This window comes from Notamacropus eugenii, chromosome 5 (assembly GCF_028372415.1).
Source record: "Notamacropus eugenii isolate mMacEug1 chromosome 5, mMacEug1.pri_v2, whole genome shotgun sequence".
Lineage (NCBI taxonomy): Eukaryota > Metazoa > Chordata > Mammalia > Diprotodontia > Macropodidae > Notamacropus > Notamacropus eugenii.
In genome coordinates this window covers 380250702-380269883 of record NC_092876.1, presented here as the reverse complement: position 1 = coordinate 380269883, position 19182 = coordinate 380250702, and the positions used below count along the sequence as shown (strand labels likewise).

General features: G+C 38.0%; 1 protein-coding gene and 1 pseudogene across 1 annotated transcript in view; one reads left to right on the top strand and one right to left on the bottom strand.

The window, feature by feature from the left end:
- ARHGAP6 (Rho GTPase activating protein 6) overlaps positions 1-19182 on the bottom strand; it is a 660040-nt gene that overhangs the window by 403979 nt on the left and 236879 nt on the right. The gene's annotated exons all lie outside the window — the stretch shown is intronic.
- On the top strand, positions 175-961 carry LOC140506803 (zinc finger protein 277 pseudogene; annotated as a pseudogene).

Below are 19182 nucleotides of genomic sequence, written 5' to 3'. Positions count from 1 at the left end.
TGCCTGTTTTTCTTACAATATGAAGTGGGCTAAATTGAAACAGGAGATTAAAGGAATAAAGAAGTCAACAGTAAGAAATGATGAGCTGGAAAAAAAACATGGAAAGACTTGGATGAAATAATGGAAAGTGAAGTTAGAAAAATCAAGAGATAGCAAGAACAAGAGAGCTGTCACATGGCAAGAGAGCATGCTGTCAACATCGCATGGCCAGACAACATTGGACATTGTGATGAGTTTCTTGAGATGTTACAGAAGGAGCTTGACAACTTGCAGTGTTCATACTGTAAAAAGTTCTTCAGAGACAAAAATATATTTAAGGATCGCATGAGATCACAGGATCAATGCAAAGAATAGAGAGTATGACTGATTTTATGTCCTTAATTATTTGGGGCTTGAAAAGTCCTGGGAAGAAGTTGAGTTGGAAGATGACTGGGAGCTGCTAGACCACCAGGAAGAGGACTGGTCTGATTGAGAACACCTGGTCTGTGCCATTTGCTTGTTTTGTGAAAAATACTACTGAAAAATTACATGTCCACATGGAGGATGCACATGAATTTGATCTTTTGAAAATAAAATCAGAACTTGGATTTCATTTCTATGAGCAAGTAAAACTGGTCAACTTCATTTGAAGGGAAGTTCACTAATGTAGATGTTATGGTTGCCATTTGCAATTTACATACAAAGTCGAATTAAGGAATCACATGGAGAAAACTAAACACATATCAAGGCTTCCTGAAAGAACCACATGGATCAGGCACAGTATTACTCTTCAGCCTGTGAAAGTGACACCTTCCTGTGTTCTCTGTCTGACAGCAAAGAACACCTGAGTGCTGAGGGGATGAAGGAAGAAGACATCCTCATCATCAGTGAGGATGTGTCCAATCTGCAGGCTCTGAAACAAAGCAGCATTTTGAACCAGTTGCTCCAAGGAGAAGGTTCAAAAAGTCAAAGAAAACTGTAGTCAACAGTAGGAATGTTGGACTAGCTTTAAAACCCAATCACAGAAAGACAGTTCAGATTTCAACACAGGATTTAAATGTAGAGAGGGCCTTGGAGATCATCTTGTCCAGCCCAATTATTTTATAGGCAAGAAAACTCAAGTCCCAAGAGATTTTGTGATTTGCCTTGGAGAAGACTAGAGGTAACCAGCAGAACCAGTCTGAACAACTCAGGTCCCCTGATTCCAAGATGGATCAGTCCAGAAAGGAGAAAACATGGAATTTGGGTCCAGAATTCAGCAGGTCATTATTAGGCCAAGGGAAAATGAAGTCTGGACAACTTAAATGTGCTTACTCTTTTGCAGTGCTTGTAATGTCTACCTAAATTATTCTGAAAAAATTTCCACATGAATTGTTCTACAAAAAAACCAAAACAAACCAAAACAAACAAACAAGAGACAGCAGAACAAGAGACAGACATCAATACCGTTTGAAGAATAATTGTGAACAACCAAGTTATTGTGCTTACTATAAATATTCAAATCAACTATAAAGGTTCTATGAAGGTAGATGCTATCCACCTCCAGATAAAGAACTCATAAACGAAAGTACGCATAGTATGGTTTACTTACACATATTTAAAAATCTGTGTCAAATGGTGATCTTCTCTGTTGCAAAGGTGCTAAGGGAGGGAATTTGCAGTTGGGAACTTAATATGCAAAAAAAATTAAGTTAAATTAATTTTTTTTAAAAAAAGGAGAAAAGAGGCATATTTCATGGCTTCACTGGGTTAAAATAAACTTTCAAAAGATACATTTTCTCTGGAAAGACGTGTGTTCTCTTAAAATCTCAAATTAACCTGCATAACTTTTGTACTGCCTCCCTTACTCCCCCCCCCCCCCCAACAACTCTCTAGGATTCTTTAGCTTATAAAAGAGAAACAAAATTGAAGCTCAGCTGGAGTTTGGGGTAAAGTGTTCCAGAGAGTTTGTATTGGTTTATATTCTATTTATTCTAAAGGATCCACCCCTGCTCATTTTTATGTAGATTGCAGTGATGTTAAGTATCAAGAGTAATTCATTGTATACAACAAAATCCCTTGGAGAGAGAGCAGAATAATATGAAATTCTGGCAGCCCAAGTCACAGATGTATGGTCTCGGGCATAGATTATTGCTCTGAATGGAAGAAGAGGGAAAAAAAGCCTGACTAGATTTCAAAGCCAGAAACCTTTGAACTCACAAAATGAAAAATGCTAAATTGGGAATCAAAACATTTTCCGTTTCCTAGCAGAATTGCATAGCATACAAAAGCTAGAGGAAGGCTTGTTGAAAAGAGATCTGATCATTTAAGCTGTCCTAAAATACCTTCTGAATCAGCTCTGTTCACTTTTTAAACAAATGCAGCTTTCTCCCAGGGATACTCATGGCAACATGTGACTTCATTTGCCAAAGTTGGTATGACCTATTTGTATTCTGAATCCAAGGGGGGCAAGTATGTCAGAAGGATTGTCATATGTCTTTAGACAAACAATAGTTGCCACACAAGAAATTTAATCCTTCAGCAATCTATCCTAGGCAGTATTTAATTGTTGTTATGAAGTAGGAATTATGAAAAGAGAAGAGTTATGACTATGCAATTAATGAGTTTTCAACACAAATGTATCATAGATGATAAATTCCTCAGCCTAAAAAAATTATTTCCAAAAATTATGTAGTAATTATGAGAACAAGTATTCAGAAATCAACTACACATCTGGGTGATAATCGCAGATTTCTGACAAAATTTTCTTAGCAGCTACAAAATGTTCCGTTCTGATTTCAGGTCAGTATTGTACCACTAACATAATCTGAACCCTCTCTACCAGTGGTTCTCAAACTGAGGTCCTGGGATCCCTGGGAATTTCTCTCCAGACTGCACTCCAGATCACCCTGAAATTCACAATGGAAGTACTCTCCAGCCCTTCAGAATCCCTCTTATTTGGATGACGCCTAAAACCTCCACTTTGACAAGGATGTCTAGTCACCCATGTCTTCATCCTTCACCAGGATGCTCTTTGGATGATCTCTACCATGCCCCACCCTATCCTAAACACATCCCCCTAGCTTTTCAGCTAGCTTTTTTGTGTTCTCTTCCCTCTTTAGAATGTGACCTGCTTGAGGCCAGGGACAAACCATCTTTCTACTTTTATTTGTATTTCCAATGCTTAGCACAGTACCTGGCACATAGTAAGCTGCTGAGCAAATATTTGTTGACTGACTGATGGACTAACTTTTTCAGGAGATCCACAAGTTCAAAACTACTTTCATAATACCACTAATACTACTCTCATAATACTATTTTAATATCTAATATGGTAAATATATAGATGTACATAACCCACTACACAAAAGCTCTTAGAAGTATTCAATAATTCTTAAGTATAAAGGAGTCCTGAGATCAAGAAGTTTGAGAACTGCCAGTCTAAACCAAACTCCTAAAATCAATCCCAGATCCTGGGATCATAAATTTAGAGATGGAAGAGTCCTTAGACATCAAATCCCACACCTTCATCATATAAATGAAGAAAATTAAATCTAGAGAAGGTGACTTGCTGAACACCAGGTTATTGTTGTTATTCATGATTTATTCCTCGAAGAGGAGGAATGATATCAAGAGAGTGATGTCTTGCCTCCCAAGTGAATTGGATTTAAGTGAAACATAGCTGTGCAAAATCATCAGTCTCTCCTCCAGTGTCATCAGAGTCCAGTGGCAAGACATAGGTCAAGATGATTGGTGATGGCCCTGATACAGTGGAAGACCTTGACTTTTTAAAGCTAAGGTCTTTTCCAAATCTCAAGTTTCTCAGAGGCAATTTCCCTTCAATAGTTAAAGGCTAGGTAAGAACTGAGGCAAAAAATGACCTAGTTTGCCTTCATAAAAGAATCATTCTGGGAGGGGAAGACCCTAAGAGTTTCTAGCTAGAACACAAACATCTATTATTTATACTCACTCTGAGCCATCAAAACCCAAACTGAGCAAGTGAGAGCCAATCAGCTAAAACCAGACGAGAAACTCACAAGGCTTATTTATTATACCACCTTCAAATCCCATTCTGACTATTCTGGAGGTATTGGACATACAAGTTAAATAATAACTATATTAAAGTATTATAAATTTATAATAATGGCTATAAATAATGAGAATAGCATTTTTCCAGCTTATAAAGCACTTTTCTCAATAACCACATGAAACAAATACCCATATCATACTCCCTATTATACAGTTTTAATCCCATGGCAAATTAAGTGGGGAAACCAGGATATAAACCCACATTTTTTGGTTGGGAATCCAGGGCTTTCAACTCGCTGCAGCTGAGTCACCACCCCTCACCTCAGAATAATCTTCCAAAAACAATAGACAGAGTCACTATGGCAACAGTAAACCGCAGTTGAAGTTTTGTTAAAAAGCACTCTGCTAATATTATCCTAAGAAAATATGAATATAAAGTTTTCTTTCCAATCATCAGAGCATTAAAAAGAAACCATTGCAGCTTTGGCTCATAGCACTCTAATACTTCTTAGAGTGAAGTGTACACTAGTAAAGAAATTTTGCCTTACAGTGATATCTCTCATGGAATTAATGGCCATAGAGGAGAAAAAATACAGCCTCTGTATTTTGTATTTGCAATGAACAGATTGCCTCAAACGTCAATAAGGTGGCTACATGTATTGTCAAGGGAGATACTGCCAATACATCCAGTGTCTAGTGACAGTATGAAATAAACAAGTAGTCTTTTTTGGGACTTGGTAGTTTAGAGGACAAGATCTATGTGACTGAAGTAGTCAAATAAAGCTACGGGATCATTTATAATAACAATAAGACACTTGGTTCTCCAGGCTTGACTTGATGTAAGACAGAGGTTTAGAATAGAAAAGGGCATAAGCAAAAGGGTCAGCTTATGTGCAGTGTGATCTGATGAGTGCTGAAAGACCCAGACCAAAATATCAGTCAATCAACAGGCTTATAACACAGGGTTGTAGGACTCGGGACACCAAGGTCTATGGCAGCTTCTTATCTCCTTGCACAGTAACTGATATTCCCACTCTTAGGTTCATCCTGAGAGGATACTTTTGAAGTGCAAGTATTTTACCTGGGGGGATTATATGGAGCCATTATAGGGAGCCATTGACACATTGACTTGGATTAATTTATCAGGTCTGTTGAAAAGGAAACTTCTTTGGAGCAGTTTTTCTGTCCACTGTCTTCCCTATCCCCAAGGTTACTCTTAGCTAAATGTTTAATACCCAAGGTCCTTGCTTCTTAAAACTATTAAAATTTAAAAATCACCCTCTTCTCCCTCTTCTCTCCCTCCCTTCTCTCCTTCTTTTCCCCTACTTCTTTAGTGATACATATTTAACTTCTGACACTCCATTTCTCTGAGTCATTGACAGTCATTGATCTAAGAATACAGAGGTCAGAGAAGTCCTTTGTAGAGAATCTAGATACCTGGCAATCTTTATATAGCTTTAGATGTGAAACTCCAGGAATTGTGCTAGAAGGCATATATATCTTAATTATGGGAGAAAAAAATAATAATTATTAATATTAAATATAACAGATATGATACAATTACCTATTAATATATATTATGTGTTATATTTTTAAATAATAGTAATATTATTAATAAAATTATTCGTTATGAGGCTTGGAAATACTTAACAAATGCTGTTTTATCCTCACAACAAACCCAGGAAGAAGGAACTACTATTATTTCCATTTCACAGAAGAGAAGATTTAAATGGAGGTTATGACTTTGCCCAGGGTCATACAGCTAGCAAAGATCTGAGGCTAAATTTGAACTGGAGTTCTCCTGATTCCAAGGGCAGCACTCCATTCATTGTGCCACCTAGCAGAAATACACAAGGTATTGTCAGAAGAAGCTGGAGGGATGCTAACGTTGGATCCCTGAACAAGGAAGAGGCAATATAAGCATGCTATAGAAGGGGAGATAGGGTGGAAAAGGTGGAGGTACCAAAAAAGGTTGGAAAGGAATCAAAGAAAAGGGAGGGGGTAACCCAAACAAGTCAATGCTTCTTCTCCTTTTCCCCAAGAGTTGGCTCTGCATAGGACTTAAAAGCAAGATTTTCCATGATTATCTGCAGAGTAGGTAACTGCCAGTAAGCCCTGAAGTTGTTATCATTGTTCAGTCATTTTGGTCACGTCCAACTCTTTGTGACCATATTTGGAGTTTTCTTGGCAAAGATACTGGAGTGTCTTACCATTTCCTTCTCCAGCTCATTTTACAGATGAGGAGCTAAAGTAAACAGGGTTAAGTGACTTGCCCAGGGTCACACAGCTATTGTTAAGTGCCTGATGCTAGATGAATCTTCCTGACCTCAGGTCCTGCACTCTATCCATGGTGCCACCTAGCTGCCCCTGCATGAGGCAAGTCACTTAACCCTGTTTGCTTCAGCTCTTCATCTGTGAAATGAGCTGGAGAAGGAAATGGCAAACCACTCCAGTATCTTTGCCAAGAAAACTCCAAATAGAGTCAAAAAGAGTTGGACATAACTGAAACAATTGAACAACTCCTGCCCTCCCCCAAAAACAACCTTCAAGACTCACTTATAAATAATAAATTTAATTTTCTTGATTGTCTCAATTTTTGGAATAGTAGAATACCCACTAGTTGTTCAGGTTTCTTATTTTCATACAAAGAGGAAAGCTTACCTTCTTAAGCCATTACATTACATTACATTCTTAATATAGTTTCTTGTGAACTTATTAGAGGAAGCAAAGTGACTAGATACTATACTAATCAGATAAAATGGAAACCTGCTAGTAGATTGAACGAGTACTGATTTGGATCTATGATTTCACTGATACGGAGAATTTCTGGGTGAGGAAAGCTCTTCTACCATCTTCTCTGCAGTTTATAGTCTTAGAAAATAACCTAGCACACTCAGAAGTTAAGTAATAAGAATAAAAATAGCTAGCTAACATTTATACATCACCTACTATTTGCCAGGCACTGTGCTAAGCACCTTTTTTAAAAGAAACAAATATTATCTTATTTGATCCTCACAACAACCCTGAGAAATAGGTGATATTATTATCCTTATTTTACAGCTGAGGAAACCAAGGCAAACAGAAGTAAAATGAGTTGCTCAGGATCACAGGGACATTATGGATCATGGATCTAGAGCTAGAAAAGACATCTAAATCTCATTTTCCAAATGAGAAAATGAGACCAAAAGAGGTTAAATAACTTGCTGAATGTCACACACCTAGTTAATGTCATGAACTCCAATCTTCTGGGCTTCAAGGTCATGTTTCTATCCATTACACCAGCTATCTACAGACTGATTTTTTAGACATCACAGATTTTTATCTACAGTTAGATGTTCTTATTTTATTTGTGTTGATTTTTTAGTGTTTATTTGAGACATTTGAATACTTTGATGGCCAGTGATTTCATCCTTGTGGCATTGCCCCTGCTCACCCATGCTGATCCCAATTCATCTCTGACTTGGCCTTAGGAGCTTTCAGGAGTAGCTGTAGCTGAAAAAATCTTCACCTTCAGGACAATCTAGTGATGAGTTTGATAAACTACGAAATTGCAAAACAAGTCTTGAACAACCCTGGAGCACCAAACCAACTTTCCCAGCACTGGCACTGAATGGACACTTGGGTCTTCTTAACCTTTATTATCAATCCCCCAGCTGGGAGTCTTGCTCTAACTTATGTTCCTTTCCTGGAAGGGAAGACTTTCCTTCTACTTCCTGAAAAAACCATCAACTGATTAATCAGCCTCAAGCAGAGCCTTGGGAATCCAAGGGAATTTAATTTGAGTCTTTCAATTTTTAATTTTAATTTTAGCCTTTTGGGGTCGTTTGTTTTTGAACATTAAAGCAGGATTTTTGTTTGTTTGTTTTTTAACAGAGTGGCACCAATGTGAACGACGGTGTTACAGAAATCCATTCCCAAAGAATGCACACCCTAATGAAGGTTACTGCTTTTTCTTCTTAAAAAACAAAAACAAAAGCTACTCAGGATGTCTCCTGTAGTGTTCCTGTTTGCAGAGGGTTTGGGGGAAAGATGACTCTACTTAACCTCTTCATTGCTACAGTGACCTGAAGCTTTTAGGACATTGCTACTGGGGAATGTGGGTACATTCCTTTCTCAAACGGCACTAAAGTCCTGTTACTCATGGATTCCATTTGTCTGTGACGTCCTTTTTCAGAACTGTAGGAACAATTTTTTTCCTGATAATGCTTATAATTTGTTAGTACTGTAAAAGTGAACAGGGATAGGATAAATGGGGATTAGAGAAGGAAATCTGGGGAAAGGAAAATGCAAAGCAAGTATAAGATCATCATGGGCTAGATTTATTATTTCCTCCCATCTCTCCTGACCAGGGTTCTCTGGCAGCTGGGTAGGATTGAGAGGTCACTCTTCTCTGCCCCCTACAGGTTGTGGTCCCCTCATTTTGAGAGCCCACTGACCAGCATCCCAGTCCCATTTAACAACTAACACCAGATAAGCTATTACAAAATGATATTTACTTCAAAGCCAAAGCAAGAACAAATATGCAAACATTTCCTTCCCTCATTTCTCCTGTAGCTGGAAACAGAAATTAGGCTCACAGCTGAGCTCAATTCTTACATAGTATTAGTTCTACCAAGTTCAAGTCTAAAGTCTAAAGTCTACGTGGGCTAGTGTCCCTGGATCTTAGATCCTTAGGACTTCCTACTGAAGAGACAGGCAAGTCCTAGACTCCTAGATCTCTGTGGCTAAAGTGATCAAAGAATTCATTCAGTGTACCTTGAATGGAAAAGGATGAAGGAAAAGACCAAAATCACAGACCTGTTTTTTGAGGCCTGAGGGAGATTGGAGGTACCCCACTGGTCACCAGTCTTTTCCACATGGTGTGATTGAAGAGTTCACTTTCATACTCAAATGCAGGCAGAAAAAGCCCCTACACATGCTGAATCAGAGTGTTTTAAAGATGAAGATAATTAGGCTATACAGCCAATAGCAAATGACTGCTCTTGGTCATGTAGCAGCATAACACACAATGTCCACACCTGTTCTAGTCCTCCAGTCTACTAGAAGCAGGTCCTGACACCATCTTAGGTGGCCTAGGCTTTTTCAGAACCTCCATTTCACAGTATAAGAAGAAGCACAATTTCAAACGTGCATGCTGAAATAATCTAAGGCTTCTGTAAGGTGTAATTACAAATGTTTCTGCAGAACTGATCTCCTGGAGAAAAATAGCCTAGATTTGTATAGAGTTTAATAGTTAAGTTCTTGCAAAGCACTTTTATGAACATCATTTAATTTTGAAATAATAACAATGCTTGTATTCAATGTTTGTAAATAATAGATGTGATCCTAACAAACCTGTAAGTATTGTGATATATGTATATATGTATACATATCTAAAACTTCAAAGTTTATAAAGCGCTTTGGTTCATCATCTCATTTGATCTGTACAGCAACTCTGTGAGTTAGGTATCATAACTAGTTTTATGCTCATTTTACAGATGAGAAAACTGAGGATTATATAGAGTAGGAGACTTTTCTGTGGTCACACTGCTAGTAAGTGTCAGAGTCAGAATTCAAACACGGACCTTCCTACCTCCAAATCCAACCCTTTATCCATTATATCACGCTGTCTCTTTACAAAGCAAAAACACTTTGTAATCCATAAAATACCACACAAATGATAATATTATTATCATCCTGTTTTACAGGTAAAAAGGGAAGGTAAGTGTCTAGTCCAATATTACATGGAAATATGAACTGGAATGAGAATTCATGTTCTTTAAAATTAAATGTTTCAAAACTTTATGTAATGAGGGATGAGTCATTGATCCCAGCCTTTGAAAGTATGTACAGAGTGTCCCTGATGCAATGAGACTAAGAAGCAGAGTCAGGATGACATGTAATAGAAGTACCTTGGGGAGACTTTCGCACATACTGTAACTGGCTCTAGTCTACAAACCATGTGAGATGTAGGGTATGTCCAGAGAAGACTAGTACCTCTGGTGTGAGGGCTGCTTTCCACCTCTGATGTCCAATTTATCCATTTAATTCTCACCTGTGGCTCCAAGATGCTGTAGCATGCACAGCAGCTATACCCTGGTAAACTGTTTCGGTAGATGGGGCTAAACCAGGTTCTGGGTAAGTGGAGGGTCTCAAATCTGTTCGTAAGTTAGGGGCGATGTCTACTCCAAGCATGTGAAGACTTCCCCTGGTGGAATGAGTGGATGAGAATGATTCGTTCCAATGGCCATGAAGGTAGCTGAAGCAGGTACTGTGGCGTTCTTAGAGCTTGGTTAGACACCAAAGATGCCAAGGTCATCACCAGTTCTCTTGATTCTGTCCTGCCACTGAACAGTGGAGGAACACTGTCCTTTCTTTGGAGGAGAGAGTGAGGCTGATGACTTCATACAACTCTCCCTGACTTAAATCCAACTTTTGCATACAAATCGACAGATATCACCCATGTCATTTTACCATTTTTATCTTTCTCAAAGACTTGTGCTGACAGGCAAATGACAAAGCATCAGGTATGGATACAATGGGAGATGTAGTTACAGCCCTGAAACAGGCAGCCCAGGTTCATTAGAAGCAACAGTGGTATTTGGCAGCCCCATGGGTGTCTGAACAGCCTTTTAAGAATCATCTCTTAGTGTGAGAAAGGGGATAGAAAAGGTGCCCTAAAAACTGTCTGCTTACCCAACCCTGGCCTGATTACCATAGCAGACACGAATCCCATCCTGTGGTTGAAACACACACACAAAAATGTACAAAATCATTTGCAAAGATAATTCCACTCACCACCAGTACATGGAATGTTTGTACACTTATAGACAGCACAAAATCCAGTAGACCTAAAATATGAAAAGCTCTTGTTGTGAGAGAACTCAACAGGTGCCATATCCAAATAGCACCCCTAAGAGAAACAAGGCTGGCAAATGAAGGCCAGATTACTGAAGTTAGAACTGGATACACATTTTTTCTAGAGTGGCCACAGTAAAGGGATATACCATGAAGCTGCTGTAGGTTTTGCAATCAAAACTACTCTAGTCCACAAGCTTGTATGCCTACCAAAAGGACTGAATGACAGGCTCATGACAATGTGATTGCAACTTGCAGGAAAAGAACCATTATGCTCCCACCATGACGAACTCTGATGAGGTCAAAGAAAGAATTTATGAATACCTGGAGATGCTTATCATCAACATGCCAAAAGAGAACAAGCTTATAATTCTGGGTGACTTCAATGTTAGAGTAGGCTTCATCTACAAGACTTGGCAGGGAGTCCTAAGGAAGAATGGAGTTGGAAACACTAATAGCCATGGTCACTTACTCCTGAAGATTTGTGCATCTTATGACCTCATCCCCAATACTGTCTTCCATTTTCCTAAACACAATAAAACTTCATGTATATACCCTTGCAGCAAACATTGGCATTTAACAGATTATGTGACTGTAAGGATAAAAGCCAGACAGGATGTGAGTGACAAAGGTAATGTGTGGTGCAGAGTACTGGACTGATTCCTCCTAAATATTCACATGCAACCAAAGCAGCAGCCCCAAGGCAAAATGACTAGGAAAAGAATTAATGTCAACAGAGAAGAGCTCTTCTCTGAGAGGGAACAGTTTGTTGCTAACTTGGAGGGAAAGTTGAGCCAACACATAGTTGGCAACAGTGGAGCAGAAAAGGAGTGGGTAGCTTTCAGAGATTTGGTGTACAGCACTGCATTTGCTCATCTGGGTCAGAACACTCACAAACATCAAGACTGATTTGATGAAAATGATGGAGAATTTCAGAAGCTGCTAAATGAAAAACGAGAACTCCACAGGGTTTACCAGCAGGATAGTTCATCTCTCTCTAAGAAGGCGGCATTTAACTCCATCAAAAGTAAAGTACAAGTCAAGCTTAGAGATGCAGAATTCTTGGCTGAGTAAGAAAGCATATGAAATTCAGTTTTATGCTAATAGGAACAATCCAAAGAGCTTTTATGATCCCCTAAAGGCTATTTATGGACCAAAGACCTATGGTGCATCTCAACTACTCAGTACTGTTGAGTAGCTACATTGATTAGTGATGAGGACATGATACTAGAGAAATGGGCTTAACACTTTCATAATATTCTCAATAGACCATCATCAATCAATGCTCAGACCATTGACTGTTTACCTCAGGTTGAAGTCAATCCCTTCCTAGCTGAAGTTGTAACTGAACAAGAGGTTTTGGATGCCATTAGACTCCTTTCATGTGGCAAAGCACCTGGTAATGAAAGTATCGCAGCTGAGATTTATATCAGTGTGGATGAACATGGCATCAAGGTCAGCTACCATGCTGATGGCGAATTCTTCAACTTGAAAAGGCCATAAGCCAAGAACAAAGTGGTGGGAGTGTTGGTGCATGATTTTCTGTTTGCACTTGGTGCAGCCTCTGCATCTGAGATGCAACAAAATATTGATCAATTCTCTGCTGCTTGTGCTAATTTTGGCCTAACAATCAACACCAACAAAACATAGGTGCTCCATTAGCCACCATCACACCATCCATATGTGGAACCATTGGTTACAGTAAATGGAGAAGTTTTGAATGTGGTGGATAAATTCACTTAGCCTAGTAGTGTACTTTCCAGGGATGTACACATTGATTACTCAGGTTGAAGCATGCATTGTCAGAGCTAGCTCAGTGTTTGGGAGGCTCTGAAGGAAAGTATGGGAGAGCAAAAGAAATGTAAGAAATGCAAAATTTTGAGAGTCCACCCCAAATATTCACATGGACTATCTGTGCCTGACGTGTGGTAGAATATTCTGAGCTCATGTTGGTTTGATCAGCCACAGCTGGACACACTGAATGTTGTTTTGGTCCTCTTCAAAAACAAAAGACAACTACCAACAAACCATGTGGTGAAAAGGAGTCTTCTCAGTTGATTGGGGCTATTGTCAAAAGGCACTAGCCAAAAAGAAATCTTGGCCTCTTCTTTTTATTTCTTGGGTGGGTTCCTTCCTGCTTGATGGCATTCTGGTGAGAGAAGAGAGAGATGATGCTTTAAAGGAACAGGACTTAGTCCCTCTGTCTCTGTCTGTCTATCTCTCTCTCTTTCTCTCTCACTGTATCTCTGTATCTCACTGTGTCTTTCTGTCTATCTACCTATCTATCTACCTGTCTATCTACCTATCTACCTACCTATCTATCTATCATCTATCTATCTATCTATCTATCTATCTATCTATCTATCTATCTATCTATCTCTTTCATCTCTAGCCCTATGAACACAAGGTTCATTTTCTCATCTCAGTAATTTTTTCTTTCATTTTAAGTGAAAGATGCTAGAGGCACCATGACCTCCAATCTTTGAGAAGCCAGAAAAGGAAGTGGTCTAATGTATAGGAGTTCAAAAATTAGGTTAATGAAAGATTTTATAGACAGTCCAGGAGTAATATCTTGAGGAGTGAGGAGCTCAGGGTTTCAGTCCCAGAACGCTGATGAGGAAATGCAGCATTGCCTTATTGAAAGACAGTGAGACTAGACAGAGTATTTGCTTCACTCTCAAGATTCCAATGAGAAATAATAAGTTCACTGAAATCCTATATACTATTTTACAATTCTAGGAAGTTAATAATAAGAAATACTTAGCATTTGCTTATCACTTTATATTTTCCTAAAAGATTTCTAGGTCTTGTGTTCTTCATAATAATAGTGAGGGAATTAAGATACTGGGGTTAAATAATTTTCTCAGTCACACAGATGTTTGGTAAACTGGACAAGAACTTCTGGGGCTCCCTCTCTAATTTATTATTCAAATTAGATACAGAAATGGTCAATATTCTTTCTACTCACCTCTTATATGTTCTGACTCAACTCCAATACCCAGATGCTAAATTACAGTTGATAAATTTTGCTTTTGAGGCAAAAAGTGGCTATCAATTTTCATTAGTATGTAGGAGTCAAACAGTAAACCACAGCTAGAATGAGGTTGCTAGAAACAAACATAAAAAAGGAGAAAAAGGAGATAGAAGGACAAGGGATATTCACAATGGATTAACTTATGATATGAAAACCATATTTGGATCATTTTCCTCCTAGAAAATATTCTGAAATAATGAAACTTAAAAGTAAATTCTCCTTTAAAATCCTCTAGAAAGCATTCCATAAGCTAATTTAACCTAAATAAAAAGAATAGAAAACATGTTCAAGTGATCTATAATTGGATGGTAGGACTTTACAAACAATAGGCATACAAACATCAGAAATTTTATTAAAAAGAAAATTACAGAAGGAATTAGAACTTAAATTTTACCTTTGCATAGTTTACAAAAAAAGTATTCTTTTGCTAATAGTAGTTTATTTTCAGCTCTTGTATCTCAAGTCTTTGACACCTATCCCTAGCTGTCTTCTCAGTCTAGAGATGCCTCAACCCTCAGGACCTCTCACTTCCATTGGTGAGTTCTCGCACAGAATCTTCATTTGACAAGGTGTACAGACTCTGCTCTTGACTCTAAGGACTTTTATACTTTGGCAATCTCCTCACAAACATACATACACTTTTCAGTTTCCTTTTTTTTTTATGTCTTCCTGTTAGAATATAAACTCCTTGAGAGTAGGAACCGTCTGTCTTTTTGTTTATAGTTGTATTACAATAGTCAGCATGTTGCCTGGTATATAGTAAGTGCTTAATGAATGGACTATTTCTATATCTTTAGTAGTGATTCATTGTATTTTACCGACCTATAAATAAACCTTTTCTTCTTTGAACTTTACAAACTGTTTGCTTATGATGGGAATTGTCAGCAACATCCTAGGCAATGTCAGATAGTGTAGTTCTCTTATTATCTAGGTGAGGGAAATGACTCAGAGAAATGAAAAATCCACCAAATTATATCCAAGTCCTTTATCATGTGAGGCCACTGAAATGAGATTTATACAATCAGTCATTCCTTCTCTTACATCTGTATCTTCTCTCCCTCCCCACCCCCCTTCTTATTTGTAACTACATGAAAAATGCTTGTTTCCCGCAGCCATAGTAAATATTTCTCTCCTCTGCACTCCCTTACCATCTTATATCTCCTCTCTCCTTCATACTGAAGAGATAGAGTATAATATGGAGAAAGCATTGGATTTGGAGTCAGAAGCCTTGGGTTTTGAGCCCTAATTTTGTTTATTACCTTTGTAATTATTACCTTAGCTAAGTTATAATATTTTTGGGCTTCAGTTTCCTCATTTGTAAAATGAAGAGATTGATTAGATATCCTTTGAAGGCCATGCTAGCTATAGATCTGTTTCTTTGTTGTCCATCCTTCATTTTCAAAAAGAATCAATGACATCACAGGTGGTGTCTTGACTTGCAAGTGAATCGAATGTAAGTGAGGCACAGTTGTGCAGTTATCAGCCTCACTCTCTCTTCCTGGGTCATCAATGTCCAGTAGCAAGCCAAAAGTCAAGGCTGGCGATGGCCTAGGATGCAGTGGATGACCTTGGTTCCTTTGATGCCTGAACAAGCTCCACAGCACCTGCTTCAGGCACTTTCATAACCACTGAAACAAATAGTTCTCATCTACTCATTCCACCAGAGGATGTCTTCACATGCTTGAAGTAGATGTCTCTCTAGCTCAGACATAGCCACCATGTATTCTGCATCTTCTTGGAACCCCAAATGAGAGGTGGGTGAGGATGAACACCAAAGGTGGATGAGTAACCCTGAAAAGGACTCTGTAAACCCTCACACAAATGTGCTAGCACTCCCTGAACTCCCCATACATCCCATCTACAAATCTATACACCTATTGCAACCAGGCTTTGTTACAATCTCAGACAACCAAAGATAGAAGCACTCATGTCGGAGATGCCAGATATCTGCTTCTGGGAGAAGACATTCTGCATTCTCCTATCACATGAATGAAAGCAGCCTCTTTCCACTGGCTGTGTAGTAGGAGCTGCCTCCATCTTTAAAATGACCCAACTGGGACAGCCTTGCTGTTTCTTTCCAGTAGTGTCTAGGGTGAAGGTCTTGTTCACCAAAAACACTGAGACTATACACTAAGCTTGGTGGGGAGAAGGGCCAGTTCCCCTTGCCCTTAGCCCCTGTGGCCCCAAGAAATGGGTTTAGGAGTTTGATCTATTAGTTTTGTCCTTTTCAGTTCTAGGTGTAGGATGTGGAATCCCCAGACCTGGGAACTCCAAATATGGTGCCCGTGGTCCCAGAATTCCAGGCCTGATGTTGTTACCTGTAAATACTTGAGAAAGGAAGGGTGCTGGGAAACAAGGCAAGGGGGAGCTTTGGACTTAGAATTTGGTGGGACTATCCCCTATAGGAACTTTAAAGCTAAATCTAATTCCACTCCTCTCCCTAAAAACCAAGTGTATGCAGAGACAGTCAGATGCTATGGAACTATTTTGAATGTTTGTTCTTTATATACTTTTAAAATATTTCTTTGTAAAAGTGAATCTGACTATCAAGTGGTTAATGGAACAGGGATACTAGGGACCCCTAAAACTGAGGGAATATAATCAGTGGCTAGTTTGAACCACTGACAGAGAGACAAGACACCCCCAAATCCCTCCTCATACTATGACTAGATGATCTCTAAGAATTTTTTAGTTCTAAATGCTATGACCAATCTAGTTAAGTGAAAAGAAACTCATGACTACAAGTCTTCACAAGGATTTTTTTTTCAGTCACGACTCCCAAAGACCATCCATCTATGAAAGGGTCTACACTTAGTATTAATACACTGTATACTATACAGTCTACTAAAGTAAAATGTATACTAAAGTAATAATATCACCTTTAATTTTTATGACTGATTCAATGGATCCATGACATTTTATTCTGAAGATGAAAAAACATCCTACCACATAGAATAAAACAGGGGAACCAAAGCTTCAAAGAATCGGAGCTACCTGAAGGTAAGGACACATGAACCACAGAATATGCTTGCATGGTGGTAAAACGCTTAATTAAAATGCTTTTTTTCTCTCTGAAAAGATGCAATTGTTCAAATTAGTTCTATAGTATCTGTTTCAGTCTGCTGTAATTCAGACCCTGTAAACTTATATTAACTTGGCTCCCAGGTGGATTGACCTGAAACCCAGCTGTGAGTCTGAGTAAGAAGCATTGTAAAGGCCATTTCTCTGGAATGAACGAAAGCTTCTCACACCTCATTGACCCTTCTTGCAGGTTGCTTTTATTTGCTCATAGGTGCTTTAATTGGGGGCATCATTGAGTTCACTTTTAGTAAATTGCTTTTTCTGAATCTTCAAGCTCCGAATGGCTCATTGAACCAGTTGTGGTGCCCCTCCAGAAGAGCAAAAATAGATTAAAAAAGGACCCTTTCAATAAATGAATTTTTCAAGTTTTAAAATGTGGAATTTTCAACAGAGACAAACTCATTGCACGCTATAAAATGTGGGACCATAGATGGAAAAGAGAGTAGAGAGTATGGAAAGAGAGATGGAGAAGAGAGTAGTTTCCTTATGAGAATAATTCAAATTTCTGTGTTCCAGGAAGAATATTTTTCAAAAAATTTATAAAATTTTTAAAATATTTATATTTTATCTAAAACAGAAAAAAATGGAAAAACATAGTGGAAATACTATGGTACATCTACCTTAAGATGTGCCAGAATCATGCTACAAGTACCAGCAAATTTGTTTAAATACATACTTCAGAGGCAGTCTAGTTCAGTTGGTTCATATAATTGTGGGAAATGGACACTAGTCTTTGAGGGCTTTGGAGAGGAGGCCTCTAAACCTCATAACATGAGACAAGAAAAGTAGCTGGCCAATCTTGTGATTACATGGAGGTTTGGGGTTTTCCTCTATGTTTGTATTTTTATTTATTTATTTACTACAAATGACCCACTATATACTTACATATATTTCAATGGGGAGGAAGGACTGAAGGCAAGCCACCCTCAATGACAGTTAGAAAGGTACTGGTTAATATAAAAATTACAATTTTAAAATGTCTTTCACTGTTTAAATAATGGCTTAGATAAGGTATAGAGAATGCACCTATCATTTCATTGATAGAGGCAATTTTCTATGAGAACCTTTCCTTAACATTGCAAATTGGAAGGGGTGTGCTGATAGATGACTGGTTCTTTGAGGGGGAAAACATACACAGGGCATACTTTTAAGTTTTATCTGCATTTTTAACATTTTCTCTTATCACTTTCATAACTTTAGAGTGGACCATCAACAAAATAATTAATTCAAGCCTGATTTGTAGTAATTGCTGATTTCTAAGGTGTTCACACTAAAAATTAAAACAAGTTGGAGCCATTTAGAGAGGGCTCTAGAATATCCCTTGACTGGTACTTTCTTTGCAAACTACAGTCTTAAAGAGCTTCCTGGAGCAGTAAGAGTTTAAGTGACTTGCTAAGTGTCACACAGCTAACATGAGTCAAAGAAGAGACTTGAACCCAGGTCTTCTGGAAGTCATAGTCAACTCTCTATCTAGTATGCAACATTTAGTTTGCCAAAAATTTCCTTGAATTATCAGAAGTTAATGGAAGATTAATGATTAACAATACTGTTTATAGGTTCAGATTAGCCTATCACCAGAGAAGAGGGTGAATTCTCTTTTATTTCTGTTTTTATCTTATGAGACTTATCAATTAACTATTTAAAATGTTTTTATTTTGTCAAATAATTCCCAATTACGTATAAAAAATTTAACAATCTTTTTTTAAACTTTTAAGTTCCAAATTCTTTCCCTCCATACCACCCTTTCCCTCTCCTTGAGAAGGTAAGTACTTTGATTTCAATTATACATGAGGTCATGCAAAACATATTTCCATATTAGCCATGTTGCAAAAGAAATCCCAAACAAAATAAAACAATCAAAATAAAGTAAAAAATATCAGTCTACATTCAGAATTTATCAGTTCTCCCTGAAGGAAGATAGCATTTTTCATCATGGATCCTTTGGAATTGTCTTGGATCACTGTCTTAATCAGAGTAGCCAGGTCACAGATGATAATCTTTATAATATTGATGCTACTATGTACAATGATCTGATTCTGCTCACTTGACTTTGTATCAGTTCATATAAGTCTTCCAAGGTTTTTTTCTGAAACCATTCCCCCTTGTCATTTCTTATAAAACAATGGTATTCTATCACAATCATACACCACAACTTGTTCAGTCATTCCCCAACTGAATAGCATTCCCTCAATTTCCAATTTTTGCCACTACAAAAAAGAGCTGCTAAAATATTTTTGTACAAA